The 8240-nt window shown below is 49.5% G+C and overlaps 1 long non-coding RNA gene across 1 annotated transcript; it reads right to left on the reverse strand.

The window, feature by feature from the left end:
* Positions 1-444: 444 nt before the first annotated feature.
* On the reverse strand, positions 445-6881 carry LOC125941692 (uncharacterized). The gene is made up of 3 exons (XR_007464551.1): positions 6493-6881; positions 5910-5990; positions 445-596 (listed from the first exon to the last, which is right to left on the reverse strand). It is a non-coding gene; the product is annotated as an uncharacterized LOC125941692 (long non-coding RNA).
* Positions 6882-8240: the final 1359 nt, after the last annotated feature.

Raw genomic sequence — 8240 nt, forward strand, 5'->3', positions numbered from 1 at the left:
CGTAGAATATCCCTTCCTGAAGCCAGCCTGTTCTTTTGGTTGGCTGAATTTATATTGGTATAACCACATGGTTATACCAATATAAATAATCCAGGTGTAAATATATGCGTCTGTGCTTTCATATTTCATATTACATTCGATATTTGATATTTAATATTCGTATTCAATTCGTATTCGGAAAAAATTAATATTCGGTGACCCCTAAGTATAACCTGATTAGATCAAGCATGCTATAGGTGACTATTTGTCGCCGTCAGTTTTACAGGGGATGCCAATAGAAATCACGATCATCAGCTTTGAATAGCTTAGAGAACTCCAGGAACTGACTACACGACTCATCTCACTTTCTTTTCTCTCAGCCGCATTGGCTCACCGCGCAAATAAAAGACTGCGCCGATTCACCGCAAAACCGTCGGCGCGCGGGCGAGCCTGCTTACCTGGCGAAGCGCACGTCGACCGGCACCTGAGCTCCACCTTCGGCATCGAGGGGCTGGAAGCGCTCCGTGAGCCTTTGGGCAAACAACATCACGCGGTTGATGACGAACACGTAGTGCAGGGCCCGCGTCTGGTCCCACAGATCCACGCGGTCCACTTTCCTGACGGGACCGGTGTGCGAGCCGCAGGAGAATGGAACAATGTAGTACATACATACGGGGGTGTATGACATAGCGGAGGAGTACTGACGCAGGACAGCACCGCAATACCAGGAGACGTCATCATCGTCAGTCTATTTCATATCCACCGCAGGACGAAATCCTTTTTCATCCATCAGCCAATTACCTCTGTCTTGCGTATATATACTCTGACTCCATCATAAGCCTGCAACTTTCCTAATTTCGCCACACGACTTAATTTTCTGCCGTCCTCGACTGTGCGTTTCTTTTCTCGGCACACATTATACAACTCTTTATCTAATAGACCACCGGTTATATGCCATAAGAATTACGTGGCCTGCCCAATTCCATTTTTTGTCTTCAAATGTCAACTAAAATATCGGCTACCACCGTCTGCTCTGTAATCCACCCTGCTATTTTCCTGCCTCTTAACGTTACGCATATATAATTTTTCGTTGCGTCACTCGCTGAACAGTCCTTAACGCGTTCTACAGCTTCTTAGTTAATTTCCAAGTTTCTCCCCATATGTGAGTAATCGGTCTAATGCAACGATCGCGCATTTTCCTTTTCAAGTATATAGCCGTAAGGTGCCGGTCATGACGTGTTAATCCTTGCCGTACGCTCTCGAAACGCATTTTTATTCTTCCGATAATAATAATAATCATAATCATCATCATCATAATAATCAGCAGCAGCAGCAGCAGCAGCAGCAGCAGCAGCAGCAGCAGCAGCAGCAGCAGCAGCAGCAGCAGCAGCAGCAGCAGCAGCAGCAGCAGCAGCAGCAGCAGCAGCAGCAGCAGCAGCAGCAGCAGCAGCAGCAGCAGCAGCAGCAGCAGCAGCAGCAGCAGCAGCAGCAGCAGCAGCAGCAGCAGCAGCAGCAGCAGCAGCAGCAGCAGCAGCAGCAGCAGCAGCAGCAGCAGCAGCAGCAGCAGCAGCAGCAGCAGCAGCAGCAGCAGCAGCAGCAGCAGCAGCAGCAGCAGCAGCAGCAGCAGCAGCAGCAGCAGCAGCAGCAGCAGCAGCAGCAGCAGCAGCAGCAGCAGCAGCAGCAGCAGCAGCAGCAGCAGCAGCAGCAGCAGCAGCAGCAGCAGCAGCAGCAGCAGCAGCAGCAGCAGCAGCAGCAGCAGCAGCAGCAGCAGCAGCAGCAGCAGCAGCAGCAGCAGCAGCAGCAGCAGCAGCAGCAGCAGCAGCAGCAGCAGCAGCAGCAGCAGCAGCAGCAGCAGCAGCAGCAGCAGCAGCAGCAGCAGCAGCAGCAGCAGCAGCAGCAGCAGCAGCAGCAGCAGCAGCAGCAGCAGCAGCAGCAGCAGCAGCAGCAGCAGCAGCAGCAGCAGCAGCAGCAGCAGCAGCAGCAGCAGCAGCAGCAGCAGCAGCAGCAGCAGCAGCAGCAGCAGCAGCAGCAGCAGCAGCAGCAGCAGCAGCAGCAGCAGCAGCAGCAGCAGCAGCAGCAGCAGCAGCAGCAGCAGCAGCAGCAGCAGCAGCAGCAGCAGCAGCAGCAGCTGCTGCTGCTGCTGCTGCTGCTGCTGCTGCTGCTGCTGCTGCTGCGCCGGCGGCGCGCCTATATTTTATTTTTATGTCCACTGCAGGACGGAGGCCTCTCCCTTCGATCTCCAGTTGCTGCTGCTGCTGCTGCTGCTGCTGCTGCTGCTGCTGCTGCTGCTGCGCCGGCGGCGGCGCCGCCTATATTTTATTTTTATGTCCACTGCAGGACGGAGGCCTCTCCCTTCGATCTCCAGTTCTTCCGTATAGCTTTCCTTATATGATCGGGGTCCCCTGTGACTAACTGCCCCACATAAGCGAAGTGTTACACAAATTGTAAGCGCTGACTACCAATCACGAATTCTCCTACTCTTGCGGGCTCGCAGGCGCAGTGCTACCAAGGACCGCGCTAAACTGTAAACGGAGAGGTGCGTATGTACCAGTTGGAACGCGGAAAGCGCGGGTCAACCTCGAAGATGATGGCCTGAACGCGGCCCACGTCGAAGCTGGACGTAAGACAGACTCCGATACGTGAACCCGTGGTCAACACGTAGCACTCCAGGCCGCAACGAGACAGGTAGGTAAGCGCGGACGCCTCGTCACCCACGATGCGCATAGCCAGCACCGAAGTCGTTCCGGACTCCTGCCAATGCGGGCACATACGATCGTTAGCTTTCTCGACTGAGAAGTACACACCCATGATCGAAACGAAAAAGAGGCGCTCGGCGTGTTGCAGGCTGTGACCTCGCGGCGTGTGCGTGCGACTTTTTGTATTTATATATTATTGAGCGTTGGTTACTCAAAACTTGGACCATGCTTAAGCTCGCCTTCAAGAGTGGAACGCGATAGCATTCAAATATATACCTGACTGCTTATCACGCTTCCCAGCCACTGCAGCTTATGTAACCGCAATGTTTACCTGCAAACACTGGCGGCGAACGCTATGCAGGAAGGCGAGCATTCTGGTTCTTTTTTTTCTTTCCCTCGCTTTGCGGGCGCCGCCGCTGACACGGATGCGCGGAGGCGAGTGCCATCTGGATGGTGTTGCAAGGAACCGAGTGGGGCGCGCCGCTCCCACTAAGGCAGACCTCGTACGGCAGATGAAAAAGGAGTTTGTGTTTGAGTTTCCGCGTAACAGAATTATGTTTTCTCGTATATTCAAATTACAATCCGACGCTATCATGCCTGTAGGTTGTGTGTAAGTCGTACTTTATGAATTTTATGACGCATTTTACTTTGAGAAATTAATTTAGTTCAGTAACGCCAATGCGCCACGCGAAGGGCCTGTGTGGTTCGGGATGATTTTTCTGTAACGCACAATGCCGCCGACACCGACACCGACGCCGACAACGACACCGACACCGGATTTTCTGTGACACGGGGCCCTTAACGCTATCGAGGTATTACTTAATGATCTGTTCGAAGAGTCACTTGCGGGTGAACATGCTACAGCGCGCACAGTAGCTAATATGTTGGGTAAGAGGAGTTAAGACATGGAGCTACATTTTTGTGCGCGATTAGTAAGCGAGACCAGCACGACATTTCTTTGGATGCTTTGCAGTGGCTCCGTACGACTGTATGGGTTCGGTCGATAGAGCTGTCATCTCTAGAATTGAGTAACGTTAATGTTTGGGCGGGCTGGTGGTTGGGATACATGTATTCTTCTAGCGCCAAGAAAAAAAGACACATAGGCTGTACCAATAAATTACACACTACTATTTATGCTCGCGTCATTTCTGAATAATGTTAGTTAGAAGTAAGAGTACGGGTTTGTAGTTTTGCTAGTCGTTCGCTCCATTGTAGGCGTTGAAAAGAACAGACGTGAACCTTGAAAATACTGCTGCGTGACTGTAGTAGCACGCTTACTTTCGTGATTACAGGCAGCGGCTGTATTTAACGTACTTGCGCTTCGTCCAACACGCACGCACGCACGCACGCACGCACGCACGCACGCACGCACGCACGCGCACGCACGCACGCACGCACGCACGCACGCACGCACGCACGCACGCACGCACGCGCACACACACACACACACACACACACACACACACACACACACACACACACACACACACACACACACACACACACACACACACACACACACACACACCACACACACACACACACACACACACACACACACACACACACACACACACACACACACACACACACACACACACACACACACACACACACACACACACACACACACACACACACACACACACACACACACACACACACACACACACACACACACACACACACACACACACACACACACACACACACACACACACACACACACACACACACACACACACACACACACACACACACACACACACACACACACACACACACACACACACACACACACACACACACACACACACACACACACACACACACACACACACACACACACACACACACACACACACACACACACACACACACACACACACACACACACACACACACACACACACACACACACACACACACACACACACACACACACACACACACACACACACACACACACACACACACACACACACACACACACACACACACACACACATTCTAATGTATTAGTGTGCGCCGTAGCAGTGCGGGCCCAATAATAATACTATTCGGAAGATAAGATATTAGGCACCAGGGCACTTGAATACTGTTTCAAGGTACTGTGGACAGAAATTTACATGAGTGCATGAACCACAATGGGGGGTACGTCTGTAAGCATTACAACAAATACATTAGTTAAATATGAATAGACTAACAGGAAATGGAGGCCTAAAACACAATTAGTTGGAAAAACGAAATGTAAAAAAATGTATTTTATTTTTGGTTCAACATTCTACTATCTAGTGCCGGCTGGTGATGTCAGACCTGTTCGAGTCGCCACCATCGTGGCACTACTCTATACTTGCAAAATTATTTCACGTTGTTTACTTTTGTGAGGCGCACAGCGCGCAAGACGCATAGCCGACAAACCTGCTGGTTATATTATTTTGGGAACACACGTAGCGGACTGTAACGAGCTTACGGGGGCTTAGCAACTGAAGGTTGGGCTTAGCGGTTGAGCCACCAGTTCTCGTAGAATACGTACATGCACCCTAACCTAGCGGCATCATTTAGCACTGATATATTCATTAATTCATCACAGTATTGCTGATTGTAGACCCACGTGACCTCCTTGTCTTTGCACAACCAGGATATACGTCGCACGATAGTTACGCGTACTGGCGGAAAAGCGAAACCCGAAAGTGTCACCATGGAATATTGTCGAATATTGATTAATTGTAGCATGCTCATGCGTATGTGCACTCCTACGGCCTCCCAAGAGTTTCAAATTATTAAAAAAAGAAGAAGTCGCAACAAGAAAATTCGGCCTCCGCACTTTCTTAAGAATAACCAATGTGTTCTTAGCGCGAAAAGTGACTATAGGCGGCGCGATACCGAAGCGAGCGGCAGAATAATCGACGTTAAGCAGTCGAGGCATGCAAGAAACCCTTGTGTTGCCATTCTGAAAATAAAGTCGTTAGCGCGAAAATTTTCAGGACGCTGCACGTGGTGAAGGAGATGTATTTAGACCAGTCAGGTCAGCCTAACGTTCCTGTTACGACTCTATTTAATATTGCGTGATTGAGTTATAAAACACAGTGTGCCGGTATTGACAGATAGAAGGCCTTCGCACTAACAAGCTGATTTGGCGGTGCTCCAGCGCTCTTTGTTAAATCGCCTCTGTTTTTTTAAAGGCTTGACGCACTGCTTCCAAAAATCCACAGGAAACCATACGGTTCTTACCGGTTCGTAGCCAGTTTGAATAATTATGTTGTAGACGAACTCGTCGCTGACGAAGTTTTCGTCGGAGTAAAATCTCGTGCCCTGTGCGAAAAAAAAACTGGTGAAGGAACTGGTGACCCCCCCTCCCGCCTTTTCGTCTGTCAGACAGTGTGCAAGTGTCTGTGTCTTTTAAAAGCGGCCCACCGCCACCTCCGAAGTGCAGAAGGAGCCGTGTCCGAAACGTCGCGCGCGCGGTGTGTGTGTATATGCGTACGCACGTGCGTGTGTGTGTGCATGTGCAAATTTGCAAATTTGTAAATTGATGCCGATTTTCGTTTATATACATAATTGCGAAAAAATAGTCCAGTGATACTGTACCTCAGGTCCTTGCCCTGTCACCAAGAATGACGGGGCTGCATTCAGCATGATTCAAAATTATTTTTAAAAAGTCAGAGATGCCTCTCATTCACACACGCACATACAGGTATATATATATATATATATATATATATATATATATATATATATATAATACACACACAACACGTATTCGCATTGAAGATTGCCTTAGCGAATGAAGTAACATCAACATTTGGGCACGTACCTTGAGTATGTCCTCTTTAGCGCGACGCGATGCTTTAGCGTAAAGGAGCAAGAACGCTAACCAGGTGACCGCGACGCCGACTGGTATGAGGTATACACCAGCGTAGGGCGATCCGGACTCCTCGCCCATTCGCGCTGGCCGACACTGGGCGGAATCCGAGGCTGTCAAAGTTGTTCACTTGTTTATACCTTTGACTTCACGGCCAAGGTCCACCTAAGAGCAGCCGCTGGCGATGCCATAGCAATTCTTCTTCGTCTTCTTTCTCGTCCAAGATGTCGCGCGGTTGTCAGATTGTTTGGTATAGCCACTGAAACTGCGTGACACAGTACTGGGCATCGGCTTCGAACGAGATGGTGCAAGCCGAGGAGACGTTAAAATTAATTTTGGGAAAAGCAAGATGCCGCAGGGCCGCAGCGAAAATGCACAGGACTTACTTTTTTTGTCACACCTCATACTTCTTTCGTGCCCTTTTACTGCGCGCGAGAACTGCCCGTGCCACAATTTCTCACATGCTGTACCTTTTGGATGCGTTGTTCGGTTCCACAGTCGTAGTACCTGCCTGAATACTCGACGTCTTGCTGATGTGATCTTTTCCTGTGCATCGAATGCTCGATTGTCTTTGATGCGCGGTCAATGATTGACTTTAAGCTCGCAATCTCTCCCCTGCAGTTTCAGTGCAAGCTCCTCTGGACTCTGGCGGTCCCAATGATTTGTCAACCCTTAAATAACAACCCTAAAATATATTCTAAGTGTTAAATAAGATTGGATATATGCATGTAGGAAGGAAAAAGAAGGAGGGAGCCTACCGCAACGCGATTGACGCCGACTGTGGTGGCCCAACACGTTGTGAAAACGTCAGAGCATGGAGGATACGTCAGAACGCGGGGTAGGTTTTAGTACTCCCGGTTGATTTTTTTTTCAATACCCATTCGAAACCATTTGAAGCTCTTGAAATAAACAAAAACAAGAACAAAAATCAAGCAAGGAAAAATCTTTTTCCTTCCTGCAGGTGAACAGCTGCCGGCCGAGCGCGCACGGAATAAGAACTATCGGTAACCAAACGTCTCGGCAAGTCTCGATTCTCCGTGATCTCCATGGACGCAAGAGGTCACGTGTTGGGCCACCACTGCTGGCTACATGAAGCGTTCGCTTGCCACTACATGAAGCGTTCGCTTGCCGAGGCTGGATGCATGACGTAATGCTCCCTCCTATATTTTTCCTTCCTCCATGGATATATGAGATACCGGTTTGTGTCTTTTGCGGTGTGAACGTGTGCTTTTGCATCTGTTGTTATATGCATGGATGTTTTTGCCATGCGTGTGTTGCATAGTAGCACTAGGAGCAGTACATCGCTTATACACTCTCTCCGATCGGCCGGTCACTCTCCCACCCGTGTGCCACTCTGTCCACACGGTGGTGCCACATCATTAATTGAAGTGGAATATAACCGACGAGCAGCTCCAAATTTTTATATTTTTATTTTTTTGAGCGTGTGCACAGCGTCACTGGAGAGCCCTATATATATATATATATATATATATATATATATATATATATGTTTTACTACTAGAACTAACCCTGGGAGTGTTAGCCAGCGCCACCACTCCCAAACCTTGGCGGCGGATGTGGAACATCCTTTCTGCCGGAGGCGTCACGAGTACGTGATCTTTTTTTGGGGGAAGGCAACTGGTCAATCAGCCCACAGATGCTACCTGAAGGCATCAATGTGACGAGGATTCGAGGCCTTC

This window comes from Dermacentor silvarum, unplaced genomic scaffold (assembly GCF_013339745.2).
Source record: "Dermacentor silvarum isolate Dsil-2018 unplaced genomic scaffold, BIME_Dsil_1.4 Seq1069, whole genome shotgun sequence".
In the NCBI taxonomy this organism is placed as follows: domain Eukaryota; kingdom Metazoa; phylum Arthropoda; class Arachnida; order Ixodida; family Ixodidae; genus Dermacentor; species Dermacentor silvarum.